This window comes from Oryza sativa, chromosome 12 (genome assembly GCF_034140825.1).
Source record: "Oryza sativa Japonica Group chromosome 12, ASM3414082v1".
In the NCBI taxonomy this organism is placed as follows: Eukaryota; Viridiplantae; Streptophyta; class Magnoliopsida; order Poales; family Poaceae; genus Oryza; species Oryza sativa.
The window spans coordinates 11,462,184-11,481,039 of record NC_089046.1 but is presented as its reverse complement, the minus strand read 5'-3'; positions in this window follow the sequence as shown (position 1 = coordinate 11,481,039).

The window sequence follows — 18,856 nt, the reverse complement described above, 5'->3', positions numbered from 1 at the left end:
GATAAATTACAGTCTGAAATTTTATCGGATTTTTCAGAGCTCAATTTTTAATTTTATTAATACAAAGATCATTTTAACATTTATTTAAATGAAAAATAATTAAAATCCATCATTTCTCTCTGGGGCGAACCCGGCCCACTTCTCCTCATCTTTCCGGTCACATGTTTCCCTCTTGCCGGCCCGCTTCCTTCCCTCGTCTCTTCTCTTTTTCTTTTGGGCCTCCTCCCTCGCTCCTCCCACTGACATGTGGGCCCAGACCCAACAAGTCAGGGTCATCTTCAAGCTCGGACGGGAGTCCTAGCTCCACCACGATGCCACCCTAAAGCCGCAGCCTTCCTCCACCCAATTCGGTCGAATCCTTAGAGATTTTACAAAATTGTTTGAGGGGTTTTTGTCCCCTAGATCTCCTCTTTTCGTTTCACCAATAAGGGCTTGTTCGGTTGGGGCGGGAATGGCCAGGACCACGGCCCAACTCTCATGGATCATCTCGGCGTGGAAAGGATACCGACTACAGAAAATTACGTGTTCGATTAAGCCCAGTCGGTATTTTAACCCAACCCATCTCGGTGTTTCCCCTGCGCCCCAGCCCTGAAAAAAAACATCTAGTCCGGAGTGTGTGGAAAATACCCTCGAGGGGAGGAGGCAACATAACGAGAGGAGGCGCTGCTGCGGAGCGCAGCACGCGGCGTGACTCGGACACGACGGCGACGGCACGGTCTCTCCTCCGGTGGCCACCTTCTCCCCGGTGAGTTCCTCCCCTTCCCCTCTCCCCTCCTCTCCTAGGGTTAGGGATTCTGCGAGCGCGCTACTACTGTGGTGGTAACAACACACGGTGATGGCAGGTGTGGCGGAGGACACCGGCGTATCACATCCTCTTGCCATGGCAGTGGAAGCTCTGCCACAACGGCAAGGGAAGACAGGAGGACACGATTTCTTGATTTATTATTGATTTCTTCCACTATTTCTTGATTTGTTCTTCTTCATCGCAAATTGCTTATAATTGATTATGCGATATCTTGTTTGCCAGTCAAGTAGCTTGCTCTTGGATTTGTCTGAGAACATAGGAAGATTTTTGTTTGTTCCTTGATAGATATGGAATTTTTCATGCTGACATGATTAAGACCACTCTCAATTGATGTATTTCACACTTTAACTCCATGAAGTCAAGGTTTAGAAGAAAATACCAAGTTTGAGCAAAAAGCTACATAAGCTTCTATTTTAAACACTTTTCTTCAAAAATGCAAACACACACAAATGAGATGGTTTTGGTGAGAAATGACTATGAATGAATATTATGCACTCATTTGAGCTAGTATGATGCGTTTATGCAACCCCAACAATGAGAACTCATCTAAGTGCTAGTAGTGGCCATTTATGGTCTAGATAATATTTTGGATAAGATTGGGATCTAAATTTATTTTGATCGGTTGGCCTTTCAGAGAAACTTTGAATACCATAAATGTTTGAATTAGCCAACCCTATCTTTTCCGTTTTGAAACCATTTCCAAATTCCTTTTAGAATTAATTGTACAAAAAAATTGAAGTTAAAAGCTAAAACAAGATACTTAGAGCTACATTTTTAGTTGAAATTCATTTTTTTAAAAAAATTAGCTCTTCTTTGAAATATAAAAGTATTGAGAGATATTTGAAACACACATTGAGATCATTTCCAATTAGATTTTTATAGGAAAGCCATAGTTTTCAAAATTTTCATTTTTGGCTAAAAGGTTTATTTTGAAATTACCAACTAGCACTTAGCCAACTTGAACACATATATGAGATGTGATATACATGGATATGAATGAGCATTAAACAGTCATACATCACAACCTATCTTGCTTAAGAATGCATAAATGATGACTTTCACATATGCAAGAAATGTTAATTCTTAAATGCTATGAGAATGCAATGTAACCTACACAAGGTTAAATACAAGATAATTCATTGTAGATACATGTTACCGAGATGACATTGGTTCTTTACGTGAATTTTGCAATGGTTGGCTCCAAATTCCGAACTTGGTGAGATCCACCATTTCTTGCATGAGTCATACCTATATTCTCATTATAGCACATTTTTGTCCCCAACAACATTGGGTCCATAAAGGTAAGTCACACAAGACTTAGGCACCCAAATGAATTTTGTGCTAGCATGTGGTGAACTAGTCACCCTAGTAGCACAAATGTCATTTTTTGCCTTCCTAAGCAAATCATAATCAAATGAGGAGTTTAGTTTAGAAATGTTACTCAGAGGACAATTTTTACCAATATGTCCCTTTGCACGGTAATTGTAGCAAAGTCGATTCTTGTCTTTACATGGTGTCTTCTTCACCACATCTTGCATCTTACTTGCTACCTTGCTATTAAGCTTCTTCTTTGATGACACAGAGTCATCCTTCATGTGGGGGCATGATGCAACTTCATGACCCTTCTCATTGTATCCATAGCACTTCCTATTGCTTCTTCTTGTTCTCCTCTTTGGAAGTGTGGCTTGGTCATCAATCTTGTTGAAACACATCAAGGCATAGTGTCCCACTTTCTTAGACATGAAGCAAGTAATGGGAGTTTTGATCCAACTTTGAATTTGTCCCTTAATCTTGTTGTTGGACTTATTGTTTTCTTGATAGAACTTGGTGCAAGCTACTGTTGATCCCCTCTCAAGCTTTTTCACCATGTTCCCACGGGTATCTTGAGAAGGTTGAGCATTGCCCACAAGTCCATGATCCATGTGCTTCTCTCTTTTTCCTACACAATCCAAGTCACATGTAGTGCTCGGGGAAATGTTTGTGTTGGAGCAACAAGTGTTAGCACAAGTAAAATCAACTTGAACATGTGGCTCATAAGATTTTACCGTTGCAATTATCACCTCATGAGCTATCTCTACCATGGCATGAGAATCTACAAGGTTCTCATGAGACACACAAAAGTTCATCGTGTGTTTCTTGTAAATCCATATACTTTTTAGTGATCTCCTCAAATTGAGATTTGAGCTCTTAATTTTCCTTCTCCAAAGATGCTACACAAGCAATAGAATTAGTGGCACAAGCAAATTCATTTTTCCAATTTTTTATACCTCATAATTAATGAAGAATTAGATCCCTTGAGTTTCTTGTGTTTATCGGCTAGACCCTTGATTTCTTCATTTTTCTTAATGAGGCATGCTTGTTGCTTCTCAATAACCCTCATGAGTTTGATCACCATTGTTGTGTCCTTCTTGTTCAAGTGATCAACCACGAAGTCATCATCATCACCCATAAAGCACATATGATCTTCAGCAATGGAAGATGAACAAATTGATGATGTGGATTCTTCAATTAACCATTGATGTTCATTCACTTATTCCTTCAAAAGGTTAGTTTCACAAATACTTTAGGAAGTAGAGCATCCATCCATATCATCCTCATGCACACATTTAGTGCTAGGTGATATGCATGAGTCAACAACACTATGAAATATAGCAATTTCATTATCGGTGTTATTTGAGTCCAATGGGAGAGTTGGAAGATCATCAACCTTACTCACCAATTTATTACCTTGCTCATAGTGTATGTTGATGAGATGGATGATGAGGTGAGATCTTCTTGGTCGGAGGAGATAATCACTTGGGACTTGTCATGATGAGGTAATGAAGTAGAGCAATTCCCAAATGATGCTTCCACAAGAGTATCCTCTCCATCACATTTAGACTTGTCATATCTTTCCTTTAGTGTTATCCAAATGAGATGAGCATCTACAAGTGGCATGATGGTTTTGAACACATATTCACTCAAAGCACTAAACAAAACATTAATAGCTTGAGCATTGAGATGTGTGCATTTCTCTTCCTCTTCAAATGATAGCTCTTTATCATTAGGAGGAGAAATACTCACATCTACAACTCGCTCTATATGAGGACCCATGGCCCTAAACACATTAAGCACATGAATACTCCAAGATATGTAATTTGAACCATCTAGGAAAAGAGGTTCTAGGAACATTTCACCTCTTATCGACATCTTCTCTCGGGGTAGTAAAGCCCAAAATGAGAGACCTTGCTCTGATACCAATTGAAAGGACCTTGATGTCACCTAGAGAGGGGTGAATAGGCGTCACGCCCAGAAATTTAGCCCAAATTTCCAAGCTATTTTGTGTATTAAATCCATGTCCAGGACAAGACAGGGTACACAAAACAACAAGTGATAAACAGATCCAAACGTAAATAAAGCAAAAATACTTACAGAAGAGGCACTTAGTCCTCGCACCAAAATGAAAGTAGCAGCAGCGGAAAAAGGCGATCCTAGCGAGGCTTCAGCTCCACTCTACAGGCAAAACTCAACTAGGGTCTAAGCCTTGGTCCTCTAACTTCGTCTTCAACTCAGAAGCACTACACTTTTGAAAAGGGGGAACAATAGCAAGGCTGAGTACAACCACCATACTTAGCAAGCCACACCAATGATGCAGACGTGCAATGGGATACAAGGATGGCTTGTGGCTATTTGCATAAAGGCAGTTGTAAAACATTTTATTGAGCAAAACAGTAAAACTATTGATTAATTAAAGTAATATTAAATTTCCACTAATCAACACTACACCACGTTGAATAGGCCCAACCAACCTACCTGAACTACAATGCATTGGGTCGATTTATTGAGTGTGAGACTAATCACGGTGAATCTGGTCGATCACCCATAACCGCGGGCACGACTATTCGAATAGTTTTACTCTAGCCAGAGGTGCACAACTGTACCCACAAGACACAATCCATCGGCATGTCACCGTGCTCGGCTAGACATGTCACCATGTCGAGTGATTGTGACAAGACCCTTCATATAACCCCCTCTGACCACAGAACCGGAAGCGCCCTTGTTTCAAAGAGAGGAGGACGGGTTATTCACATTTAATTTGATGGTTATAGGCGAATTGAGACCCTCGGGGGAAAATAGGGATGTCTCCTACGTTACCCATAATATGTAGAAGTATCGACGTAATTTCATAGAGTCATTCGATCTGAATGCTACATGAAGAACATAAGCCAGATGACGGAACGTGGAGACCTAGGATGTAGAAGATCATAACATGAACGATTTGGCATATTTGGATTCCTTTCCTATATATCCACTCATGTGGTACTTCATCATACGATTCATATAAGATCCATCTGTCTAGAGATCGTCATATACATCTAGAAAGCCGTATGCTTTGGAAGAAGCTTGTACAGTTTGGGAAGGGGTTTTTTTGAGAGAAAAGAATAATCTATTTCAACCGATATGCCCTTAGGCATGGCCATACATAACATAGGAATCACAAGTGGAAGGGGTGGGCAATTAGCTAGAGCAGCAGGTGCTGTAGCGAAACTGATTGCAAAAGAAGGTAAATCGGCCACTTTAAGATTACCATCTGGGGAGGTCCGTTTGGTATCCCAAAACTGCTTAGCAACAGTCGGATAAGTGGGTAATGTTGGGGTGAACCAAAAAAGTTTGGGTAGAGCCGGGTCTAAGTGTTGGCTAGGTAAACGCCCCATAGTAAGAGGGGTAGTTATGAACCCTGTGGACCACCCCCATGGGGGTGGTGAAGGGAAAGCCCCCATTGGTAGAAAAAAACCCACAACCCCTTGGGGTTATCCTGCGCTTGGAAGAAGAACTAGGAAAAGGAAAAAATATAGTGATAGTTTTATTCTTCGTCGTTGTAAGTAAATACGTAACTAGGAATATGGAAAATTGCATTTTTGGAATTTGCAATAATGGGATGGGCGAACGACGGGAATTAAACCCGCGCATGGTGGATTCACAATCCACTGCCTTGATCCACTTGGCTACATCCGCCCCTTATCCAGCTAAAGGATTTTCTCTTTTTTCCATTCATCATTATTCTATTTATTCTGACCTCCATACTTCGATCGAGATATTGGACATCGAATGCCACTCTTTAAAATGGAAAAAAAAGGAGTAATCAGCTGTGACACGAAAAAAAAAGAATTCTTTTGTAGCTCATCATTTATTGGCAAAAATAGAAAAGGTCAATATGAAGGAGGAGAAAGAAACAATAGTAACATGGTCCCGGGCATCTAGCATTCTACCCGCAATGGTTGGCCATACAATCACGATTCATAATGGAAAGGAACATATACCTATTTACATAACAAATCTTATGATAGGTCGCAAATTGGGGGAATTCGTACCAACTCGGCATTTCACGAGTTATGAAAGTGCAAGAAAGGATACTAAATCTCGTCGTTAACTGAATTCAGAATAGAAAGATTCAAAATAAAAAATACCCAGCAAGATATTGGGTATTTCTAGCTTTCCTTTCTTCAAAAATTGCTATATGTTAGCAGAAAAGCCTTATCCATTAAGAGATGGAACTTCAAGAGCAGCTAGGTCTAGAGGGAAGTTGTGAGTATTACGTTCGTGTATTACTCCCATACCAAGATTAGCACGATTGATGATATCAGCCCAAGTATTAATAACGCGACCTTGGCTATCAACTACAGATTAGTTGAAATTGAATCCGTTTAGATTGAAAGCCATAGTACTAATACCTAAAGCAGTGAACCAAATCCCTACTACAGGCCAAGCAGCCAAGAAGAAGTGTAAAGAACGAGAGTTGTTAAAACTAGCATATTGGAAGATTAATCGGCCAAAATAACCATGAGCGGCCACAATATTATAAGTCTCTTCCTCTTGACCAAATCTGTAACCCTCATTAGCAAATTCGTTTTCAGTGGTTTCCCTGATCAAACTAGAGGTTACCAAGGAACCATGCATAGCACTGAATAGGGAACCGCCAAATACACCAGCTACACCTAACATGTGAAATGGATGCATAAGGATGTTATGCTCTGCCTGGAATACAATCATAAAGTTGAAAGTACCAGATATTCCTAAAGGCATACCATCAGAGAAACTTCCTTGACCAATAGGGTAAATCAAGAAAACAGCAGTAGCAGCTGCAACAGGAGTTGAATATAAAACAGCAATCCAAGGACGCATACCCAGACGGAAACTCAGTTCCCACTCACGACCCATATAACAAGCTACACCAAGTAAGAAGTGTAGAACAATTAGCTCATAAGGACCGCCATTGTATAACCACTCATCAACAGATGCAGCTTCCCAAATTGGGTAAAAGTGCAATCCGATCGCAGCAGAAGTAGGAATAATGGTACCAGAGATAATATTGTTTCCGTAAAGTAAAGAACCAGAAACATGCTCACGAATACCATCAATATCTACTGGAGGGGCAGCGATGAAGGCGATAATAAATACAGAAGTTGCGGTCAATAAGGTAGGGATCATCAAAACACCAAACCATCCAATGTAAAGACGGTTTTCGGTGCTAGTTATCCAGTTGCAGAAGCGACCCCACAGGCTTGTGCTTTCGCGTCTCTCTAAAATTGCAATCATGGTAAGATCTTGGTTTATTCAAATTGCAAGGACTCCCAAGCACACGTATTAACTAGAAAGATAATAGAAGGCTTGTTATTTAACAGTATAATATAGACTATATACCAATGTCAACCAAGCCAGCCCCGACAGTTGTATATCCATACAACAAAATTTACCAAACCAAAAAAATTTGTAAATGAATTGAGTGAAAAATCAAAACTCAGATTGCTCCTTTCTAGTTTCCATATGGGTTGCCCGAGACTCGAACCCGGAACTAGTCGGATGGAGTAGATAATTATTCCTTGTTACAATAGAGAAAAAACCTCTCCCCAAATCGTGCTTGCATTTTTCATTGCACACGACTTTCCCTATGTAGAAATAGGCTATTTCTATTCCGAAGAGGAAGTCTACTAATTTTTTTAGTAGTAAGTTGATTCACTTACTATTTATTATAGTACAAAGAACATTTCAGAATAGAAACTGTGAAAGTTTTACCTTGATCATTTATCAATCATTTCTAGTTTATTAGTTTTGTTTAATGATTAATTAAGAGGATTCACCAGATCATTGATACGGAGAATATTCAAATACCAAATACGCTCACTGTGCGATCCACAGAAAGAAAAGTAAGTTGTTTTGGTGAACATCAAAGAAAAAACTTGCTCTTCTTCCGTAAAAAAATATTCTAAAAATAACGAACCCAACCATTGCATAAAAGCTCGTACCGTGCTTTTATGTTTACGAGCTAAAGTTCTAGCGCATGAAAGTCGAAGTATATACTTTAGTCGATACAAAGTCTTCTTTTTTGAAGATCCACTGTGATAATGAAAAAGATTTCTACATATCCGACCAAACTGATCAAGAATATCCCAATCCGATAAATCGGTCCAAATTGGTTTACTAATAGGATGCCCCGATCTAGTACAAAATTGGGCTTTTGCTAAAGATCCAATGAGAGGAGTAACAGGGACTTTGGTATCGAATTTTTTCATTTGAGTATCTATTAGAAATGAATTCTCCAGCATTTGATTCCTTACTAACAAAGAATTTATTGGTACACTTGAAAAGTACCCCAGAAAATCGAAGCAAGAGTTTGCTAATTGGTTTAGATGGATCCTTTGTGGTTGAGTCCAAAAAGAGAAAGAATATTGCCACAAACGGACAAGGTAACATTTCCATTTCTTCTTCAAAAGAAGAGTTCCTTTTGATGCAAGAATTGCCTTTCCTTGATATCGAACATAATGCATAAGGGGATCCATAACGAACCATATGGTTTTCCGAAAAAAAGCAGGGTACATTAACCCAAAATGTTCCATCTTCCTAGAAAAGATGATTCATTCCAGAAAGGTTCCGGAAGAAGTTAATCGCAAGCAAGAAGATTGTTTACGAAGAAACAACAAGAAAAATTCATATTCTGATACATAAGAGTTATATAAGAACCGAAATAGTCTTTTATTTTCTTTTTTCAAAATAAAATCGGATTTCATTGAAGTAATAAAACTATTCCAATTCGAGTAGTAGTTGAGAAAGAATCGCAATAAATACAAGGATGGAACATCTTGGATCCGGTATTGAAGGAGTTGAAGCAAGATATCCAAATGGATAGGATATGGTATTTCTATATGTGCTAGATAATGTAAGTGTAAAAATTTGTCTTCTAAAAAAGGAAATATTGAATGAATAGATCGTAAATTCTGAAACTTTGGTATTTCTTTTTCTTCCGGACAAGACTGTTCTCGTAGCGAGAATGGGATTTCTACAACGATCGCAAACCCCTCAAATAGAATCTGAGAATAAAACTCAGAATAAAAAAAAATTGTTGTAATCCAATAATCGATCTTGTTTAGGATGATTAACCAAATTAATCCAAAAATTCTGCTGATACATTCGAATCATTAACCGTTTCACAAGTAGTGAACTAAATTTCTTGTTATTAGAACCAATAATTTCGACAAGTTCAGAACCATTTAATCCATAATCATGGGCAAACACATAAATGTACTCCTGAAAGAGTAGTGGGTAGACGAAATATTGTCTAGGAAATTTAAGTTTTTCTGAATAACCCTCGAATTTTTCCATTTTTATTTCTACTTGAATCAGAGAGAGAGAAATATTTCTCGGTTTATCAAATGGTGATACATAGTACAATATGGTCAGAACAAGGTGTTGCATTTTTTAATACAAACCCCTGGGGAAGAAAAGGAGTCTAATCCACGGATCTTTTCCCGCTCCTTTTCTATCCAATTTGTTTATGTTTGTTCTTATTACAAAAGAGAACAAATCCTTTAGTTTTGCAGGCCAATTGCTCTTTTGACTTTGGGATACAGTCTCTTTATCAATATACTGCTTCTTTTACACATTCAATCCATAACATCCTTTTCAATCCAAAATCAAGAATAATTAGGATTTCTAAAAAAAAAAGAAAAAATCAAAGGTCTACTAATAGGAAAACCAGCTTTTCCCTACATCAGGCACTAATCTATTTTTAACATCTAATTAGATCAGGGAGTTCTTCCAATTAAGAAGTTAAGCTCGTTGCTTTTTGTTTTACCAGAATTGGAGCCAGGCTCTATCCATTTATTCATTAGACCCAGAAAATCAGAATTTTTTTATTCCATTCCAAAATTCCAAAATAAGAAATTGATTTTATTATGACATGCTATTTTTTCCATTCATTACCCTTGAGGATCAGTCGCGGTCTTATAGACTCTACCAAGAGTCTGGACGAATTTTTTGCTTCATCCAAGTGTAAAAGATCATAGTCGCACTTAAAAGCCGAGTACTCTACCATTGAGTTAGCAACCTAGATAAACTAGGATCTTAGATACGATCGAAATCCAAAAATCAATGGAATTACACCGCACACCCCTGTCAAAATCTTAAAATAGCAAGACATTAAAAGAAAGATTTTATCACCATTGAAAACACTCAGAACACCACACCTCAGGTTTCACCCCTACTTTCCACGGGCAGCGGGCAATTCCCTCTCGTGCCTAGGTGAATCTAAAAGCCGCATAGGCCGTCGTAGGGCCTATCCGAACTCCATCACGCTCACCCTTGCCTGGATGCGTCAACCAGAGGAAAGCTATACTTCAAGTTAGGCAGTTACCCATTCCCGCTTGTGGCAAGCGCTGTATGTCTTCCAGTGTATCCCACGAACCGGACCTTAATTGCCATGGGTGCGACCAGCAAAACCATGCACCCACAGCCCACCATTCAGTCGCATTTTAATTGGATAATTATGACCAAAGAAACATGGTCGGATGTCCCAAGCACGCAGCTCGTCATGATATTAAAAGGTCTAATACTACAATTATCCCATCAACTGTGCTAGTGGTAATTAAGCATGGCTAAGCAAATGGTTCTAGCTAGGTCAACATAAGTAACACAATCTAGGCGATTTATTCACCCAAGGTTGACAAAGAACATATATCAAATAATACGGCACAAGCAAGCAAGTAGGTAAACCCTGATCCCATGTAATTAGCAAAACATGCATATGTATTTGCAAACGATAAAACATTTATAAATTGAGATCAACATGCTCAAGGGGAATGTGTGACTTGCCTTGCTTCTTCACAACAACCTTCTGATCTCTTTTCCTTGCGCCTGCGATCTTTCAAAACGATGGAAACTACACGCTGGCACGCAAAACGAGGAAAAACTTTAGTAAAAACCAAGCAAACAGTACATAAAAAAGTAAACAAACCTGTAGATCTCAATTTTAGATGAATTTTACAAGTTGAATGGCTCAATTTGGAGTTCATATGAATTAGATATGAATGTTAGAAGTTTTGAGCCATCAAATAAATTTCTATAATTATTAACTGAATTTATTGCGCAATTTAAAGTCATTTATGACGTCACCGAGGGGAGAGGGGTAGCAATGACAAGCAGGCCCCACCTATCGGTGGCTAAAAGGGGTGGGCGCACTGTGGACCGAGTCCACGCACGCGTGTCCGTGGGCACACCACGTGGCAGCCACGCGGTGGCCACGGTGGACCGACGTGGGAGTTGGCAAGGACGTGGCGCCGAGGTGGCACCAGCGTGGGACAGCACCACGACAGCCACGTTGACGGCCTCGGGTGAATCCAACGGTGCTTGGCGGCTGCCGGGCTCGGCACGGCTTCAAGCCGGCCAGCCGGCAGGGGAGCGGCGGCGCATGGCCCGATGGTCGCCGGCAACGACCACTGGCGCGGCGGCATGCACGGGATGCAGCAGAGTGAGGCTGGGAGGGAAGGGGGATGTTCACCGAGCGGACGGGATGGTGAGGCGAAGACGGGAAGGCGGCCTGCGACGAGGTTAGGCGGCGTCGCTCCTCGGGTTGGAGTCGGGGATGACGCTCCGATGACTCCCGGCCGCGGCTGTAACATCCTGAAAATGTATCATTTTCTAATCTTGCATCATGCTGATTCTTATGTTCTTAATAACCTTCTAAACCTAGGAAAATATAATTAGCGGGACCTCCTAAAACTAACTTGCATAAAAACATCTATGGTATTTAATCCCTTTTGTGTTTTTCATTTAAAAACATATTTATTTCTTGTTGGAATTCTATTTTCGAATATTAAACCTTCTTTCGACTAAAACTCTTTTATTCAAATTTAGTTTGAAAACCATTTTTACTATTATGAATTATGGTCCAAGAAATCCTCCAATTTTGCCTTGAACCTAAACCAAAGCAGTTCCAATCTCATTGGAATTAATTGTTAGCCCATCCTTTGATCTTAAACCCATCCTTTATTCTCGATCCAAATATCCAAATTCCTCCTTTTGATCTAGCCACCAATTTAATTTCTGTGGCTTGATTTCCTCTTCAGCACAAGAATAGTATTATTTCAAATATTGTGAATAATTGCTCTTGTGCTAAGAAAATTCCAACTTATACTCTTCATTCACCCTTTTTAGCCACAAATATACATAATACCAATTTTAGAATCGGTATCCTATTTATTGCCTTCAACTAATTCCCTTCTATATTCTCAAAAATATTTTGAGGAATATTATTAATTTCCCTTCCTATTTGAGTGCTTCCAAATAAATTCCCTCCAACTCCATCTCTAAATATTGCACTCAAATAAATAAATTAAGAAATCTCTTTTATTAATTCTCTCCGAATTCAAATTCTTCGCAAACCTAGTTATCCAATCAAGTATTCAAATTAGACTTCCTTTCTTTTTGTCATCGGGACGAAACTCCATTCTTTCTTCCTTTTGGCCCAATCCCTTTTCTTTTCTATTTTCCTCCTCCTTCTTGGGCTGCCGGCCCAGCTAAGCCGAGCCGGCCCAAACCAGCCCACACCCCAGCGGAGCCGCCTCCTCCTCCCGTGCGCGTGTTGCGCACGGCGCACACCGCCGCCAACGCCTTCCCTCGCTGCGAAGTTACCGGCCGCCGTCATTCTTTTCTTCACGCTACCGTTGCCGTGTCTTCCTCGACCTCCTCCTCCGAACCGCCTCTCACAACCGCCCTTCCCTCCTATAAATAGCCGGCCCTTCTCTACACACAAACCGAACTCTCTCTCTTCTCTCTCTCCCATGCCGGCCACCATCTTGCCATGCCCAATCTCCTTTACCGGAGCAACACTAACCAAATCCTCGCGCCACCATACTTGCCCCCCTCCGACGAACCCATTTTTCTAGTTTCCCCTCTCCTTTAGCCATCCTATAAGCCACCATCACCACTTCTTTTACTCGCCGGAGTTGAGCTCTTGTCGTCGCCGTTTCGGCCATCTCCCTCGCTCTCTCTGCCAGCCACCGCCCTCCCCGGGTGCGTCGTGCTCGGGAACACGCATGGACGCCGACGTCACCGCCCTCCAGCCACCGAAGCGCCGCCGCCCCGATTGCCTTCTCCTCTCTCTTCTCCCAGCTCTCTCTGGAACAGAGAAGAAGAAAGGAACGGGAGGAAGAAGGAGAAGAAAAAGAAAAAGAAAGACTGTCAGGTGGGCCCCTGCACAGTGACTTTTCTTATTTTCTAGATTTAATTCAAATCCTATTCTTTAGAAGCCCATATCTCCTAAACCGCGTGCATAAAGCGCGCACGTGTTCTATTACGTGCGAGCGCCAGTCAAATTTGGACATAAATTCATCTAAATTCAAACTCTTCATTTTGATATCAAATTTGCTATTTTAAGATTTTATTTGAATTTCCTTAATTTATTCAAATACCATTTGAATAAATATTTGATTTAATCTTATAATTGAATTTACAATTTAAACTTATATTTGCTTTCCAAATATTTTCTTTTATTTCCAAAATACCCTTTAGCCACTAAAAAGCCGCCGGCTTTACGCCTTCCATGGGGACGTTTGCGCGGTCTACGGACCTCAACGTCAAACCGTTGGTTGTAAAGCCCGGCAAAAACCAAACCTAAGGTCGAAGTGCTGCTCCTGGCACCCCACGCCTTGATGCGTACAGCGGTCAGAGCTTCACTATCCCCTTGACCTCCATTGCACGCCGCACAGTTAGCTCTTGAGCTCTGTGTGATCCTAGCCGCTCCGCCGCTACTCACGGTTGACGGAGTAACACTTCCACCCCACTAAAACTGCACCCACCTCCTATTCTTCTAGCCGATATGTTGTCTATCAACACGGCTAGAAATGATACCAAACCTAGTTGTCATGCTGTCCAACTCTAGCGACGACTAGCGAACACCCAAAACCCTAGCCAATATTTATCCTACCTCGATATCGGCCTAAACAACTAAACCCTAGCCACTATTCTACAAAAGCTCAACCTTCACCCATATTAGCCACATGCCTATTTAACCATATCAACTATCTAGTATATTTCCTATCGTCCAAACCACGAGAGCCTCCACAAAAAAATATAGAGCCTAGCCGATATGCTATCCTACTCCACAAACGACTCCCATACAACTAAACCCTAGGTATTATACTACCTAAACCTACCGCTAGCAAATACTAGCCCCATAATCCCTATACCCTATAAAAGATATAGGTTATACCTTAAACCCTAGCCCTTTTAGCCGTTTATCGTTTTCTTACCATTTTATGGCTTTTATTGAAATTAGTTCTTCCTCTTTCTCAGTAGAGTCTATTGTCTTTTGGATGGCAACATATGGTATTTCGAGAATCGGATAATCAGGTTGCCTATCTTGGATTATTTGCGTTGGAGCAAGGCAAGTTATTATTCCTCCCTTTGAGCATAATTATCCTATATTCTACATTCTATTCTATGCATTAGCCATTTATGATTTTGAATGCATAATCTGAACATATAGCAAACCAGTTATATGCTAGCTTTTGCTTAGCCCTGCCTAGTTAGACTGCATAAAATATAATGAACTTAGATTGGGACAGTACGTAAGATTTGGTTGATTTGCGGGTGGCTAGTACTGTCTCAGTCGATATAAGTTTACCAAGTGCTTATGTCAAACGAACGAGTACGACCGCAGCTTCTAGAATGGGGACAGACCTAGATATTATGTTAATTAACAATGTGGTACCTCTGTACAGTGGTTCTTATGTAAGTCCTCGCGAAGGAGGCAAATATATGCTGAGCAGGGCAAATGTGATATTTACCGAGGCGCACATAAATATCTTGATTATCGCGCGATGTTTGTGTGATTTTATGGAAACCTGGTTGAGATGACGTGGGGTCTCTCCTCCAGTTCTCTCTAAAAACCTCGGGAACTCCAGAACTCCTCTCGCTGCTGATAACGTTACGTTCAGAGCGCATGGGGACTAGAGTTCATGGAACAGGTGCCACAATTGTTAATAACTTAATACTGGGCCATGACTAAGCTAATGATTATTAGCAAGTTATGGACTGCGGGTAAAGCGTACATCTACTGCAGTATGAATATGTTTAAAACTATTCGAATAGCCGTGCTCACGGATTTGAGCATCGGGACTGATATGGTACTTTGGTTAGAAATATAATTCAAGATTTTCTTAAATACTGCTGCATATCAAGCATTTCAGGATTTCTACCTCTTTATTCTCAGCATTCTGCAAGTAAATCTAGCTCTACACAGATATTACCTCTCATGCATTCATTGTTGAATAATATAATAGCTTGCTGAGTACGTTGTACTCAACCTTGCTTCAACCCCTCTTTTTCAGAGTCTATTTGGAGTTTTTGCCGAAGCTGGGAGTTCAATCATATAAGTTAGTTTCATTCTAACTTAATTTTCAAGTATAGACTAGATACATGGTTTAAGTCTATAGCAAAACATTAGAGTTAAGCCATTCTATAGCTTCTGCTGTAATAGTTAGCCACAAACTTGTAAATATCCTATTATTTTATATAAAGATATCTCCTTTGGAGTCTTTACCAAATGTATGCGATGAAGATCCAGATTGTTGAACCTGTATCAATCTACTGATCCAAGGCTTGATACAATTAAACATCTCGGTTTCTGAATCGTTAGTTTTGGGATCTGACAGCGGCGGAGGTGCGGCCGAGGACCGGCGGGACCTAGGGAGTACAGAGGAGGGATTAAGAGAGGGAGAGGCTTCGCGGCACGGCGAGGAACACCGGCCGAGCACGGCGTTTGCGGCGGGACTCACCGAGGAGTGAGGGGAGGCGATTACGGTAGCTCCCGGAGGTGAGGAGGTGGTGGCCGAGGGTCTCTTCATCCTTGCGGAGCCGAAGGAGGCGACGGTGCACCGCGAGGAGGTCGGGAACGGCGGGGATCAGCGACCGGAGGTGGCAAACGGCGGCGGTCTCGGGTTGATGGCGAAAGTGGTGCTTCGGAGGTGGACTGGGCAAACTAAGTGGCAGCCGGCCTTGCGCTTGCGACTGCGAAGCCAATGGCGCAAGCGATGAGCCGCAGCGACGTTTGAAGCGTCGGTGGCGCGCGGCTGGACTCGGTGGCAGCGGTGGAAAGAGGTGGTGCGCGTGGCGGCGGCGTTACGGAGGCGAAGAGGGGAAATAGAGTAGGGGCCAGGGTAGAGCTTGGCACAGCGATGCCGACGACACAAACGGCGCGGCACGGCGGCCCCTAGGATGGTAGTAGCGGGCGGCTGGTGGCGGTGAATGGCGGTGGTGGTTCGAGTTGGCGGTGGGATGGTGGTTCCGGCGATGGAATGGGGAAGCGGAGCAGAGGCCGGGGTGCAGCACGGTGAGGTGAAGCCGACGGCACAAACGGCGCGGCACGGCGGTGGCTACGGCGACTGCAGCATGCAGCTGGAGCTCGCCGGTGGGCGGCGGCGCGCGGGGTGGCGTGGGGAGAGCGAGGAAGAGTGAGCCGGGGCTTTGGAAAAATGGGGAAAAGAGAGAGGGAGCCCCGAGGAGCATTTTTATAGGCTCGGGGAGGGGAGAACATGGCCGGAATGGGCGGCAACGGGCAGTGGCGTGGGACTCCAGCGACATGGGTGAGTGGCGGCTCGGCGTAGGGCTGGTTCCCGCGGGGAGAGAGGGGGAGTGGGGCGGGATGTGGGCGCAAGGTGGAGAGGACTCGGGTCCACGCCAGTTGGGACGAGGGGAAGCGCGGATCGGCGGGAGGGGTGGGCGGCGTGGCCGGAGGTTAGGAATGAGCCCGACAGGTGGGACCTACCTGTCGGCGGCTCAGGGGAGAGGAGGTAGGAGGAGACAGCTGGGGGAGGCAAACTAGACTCGAGAGAGAGAACCAAGCGGGCTGAGGGAGGGGAAGGGAGAATGGGCCGGTGGCCCGAGGGGAAGAGGGGGAAGAGGGTGGCCTGGCTGGGAGGGGAAAGGGGAGATTGGGCCGAGCCCAAAGACAAAGAGGGGATTTTAATTTCTTTTATTTTTATTTAAATGAGTTTAATAAACTTTGTGACTTTAAACTTATTTCTTGAGCTCCGAAAATTCGCAGGAAATTTCAGAGAGTTCATTAGGGCACAAAGAATATTACAAAATATTCTCGGTCAATGATTTTTAAAGGAAAATTTTAATTTCCCCTATAATTTCACTTGATTAAATTGCTTTAATTTTTATTTAATTTCTAGAAGGTGCATTATTTAATGATTTTTAATCCCGAACGAAAATCAGGGCGTTACAATAGGCGTTCCTAAAAAATTATCACACTTCATAGCATATTGGAGAGATGAGAACTTTTGGTTCAAATCGGAACTTCCAGTATAGGATTGGAAGTTCCGGTCTCAAGCAAAAAGTTCGGCGGATAACGAAATAAAACACTAGCTATGAACTCGTAGCTCGAATAAACAAAATGTATATGAATCAAATGGTGACAAATAAGGTATCTAAGCAAGATATAAGGTCACCAACTATATTAATTAAGCATGCAAGTAGATCAGGTAAAAACAAGATCAAGATATGAGAGATGGCTAGAACGAGCAAACCAAGAGAGGAGACACGTTGATTTGTTTCCCGAAGTTCGGATCCAAGGATCCTACGTCTCCGTTGAGGGACCATAAGGCCGGGTCTATTTCAACACTTTCTTCACGAGGTTGCACAAATGCAATCATCGGTTTCACTCTTGATTTCTTCCCTTGCGGAGGCGAAATCGAAGCCTTCACAAACTTTTCATGGCACACCACAACCTTGGGTGCTCACCGGCAACACCTAGCCGTCTAGGAGACCATAGTCCCCAAGGGTAACCAATACAATCAAAGATTTGCTTGCTATGAACTCGAGTGCTCAAAGTATGGAGTGAAGCTCACTAGCTCTCAACTTCTTAATCTCTTAATCCAAATCTCTCCCCTTCTCAAATCCCTCTCACAAAGAGGCACCACATAAGGTAGGGAAAACGGGGATGGCTCTTTGGTTTTGAATTTGTCTAATGTTGCCCAAGAACAGCAGCCACTCAAAGAAAGAGTGGAGGAGTTTATATACCCGAGCCCCTCAAAAACTAACCGTTGGAGGCCAACACTGTAATTTTCGGAATTTCTAAAATGCATTTTCGGATAAGTCCAAAAACTTACAGAAGCCAATCTCAGATTCGCAGCCATTTTCAAAATTTCCGATAATTTTCGGATATTTCCGAAATATTTTCGGAATTTCTTTTAGTTTTTCGGAATTTCCGAAAAGCACAGAGTAAAATGACTATAACTTTTCGCTCGGGAGTCCATTTTAGATGATCTTGGACTCTATGGAAAGCTCATTCAGAGGACTACCCAACTCAACCAAAAACAAGGTCTAAAACCACTCAAAGGATAGGTTAAAGCTTGGGTTTCTCTCAAGGTAGCACTACGATAGGTCACTTTGAGCACCGAGACATACACAAATACCTCGACGTTGCATCCCTCTTAATAGTACGACATTCCTAAACTCAAATGTAAATAGGAAGAGAATTATACCAATAGGGATGCCTTCTTTACATCTTTCTTTCATTGTCTTAAGGGACGCCAATGCCGAAACCGTTTCACCATATATTCTTTAAATGATTGATGCGGTTACTTGTAGCTTCAAATGGTCTCGCACGGTCCATCATGACAAAGCCGTCACTCTTCCGTCACCACCGATTTGGTTCTTCGGTGCCAAGCCCCTTGCTTGCCCTTCACCGCCGCATGGTCCATCGTGACCGACCATCGCTTGCCCTTCACCGTC